Raw genomic sequence first — 404 nt, 5'->3', positions numbered from 1 at the left:
GATAATGAAAATGTGGTTCATTTATATGATGGAGTTTTACTCAGCAGTAAAGAAAGATGAAATCATGCAATTTGCAGGTAAATTTATGGAACTAGAAACTGTTATACTAAGTGAAGTAACACAGATTCAGAAAAAAAAATCGACCTGTTCTCCCTCATATGTGGATCCTAGAACCAAACCCCGATGAGTGAGTATGTATCCAGACATAAGTACAGGAACCAGGATGATGGAAAAGAAACAGGGAGGTAGGGGAAAAGAAAGAACCTAGAAGAACAGTAGGAAACAGGCCTTAATAAGGGCGATATGGATAAAAATTTGGTTAATTTAAGGGAGGGGGGAGGGAAGGGTATACAAGGAACCTAGGGGATAAAGGGAAAGAAGGAACTCAAGAGAGGTAGGACCAT

Source organism: Nannospalax galili, unplaced genomic scaffold (assembly GCF_000622305.1).
Source record: "Nannospalax galili isolate Female #2095 unplaced genomic scaffold, S.galili_v1.0 scaffold346, whole genome shotgun sequence".
NCBI lineage: Eukaryota > Metazoa > Chordata > Mammalia > Rodentia > Spalacidae > Nannospalax > Nannospalax galili.
This window is presented reverse-complemented; position numbering follows the sequence as displayed.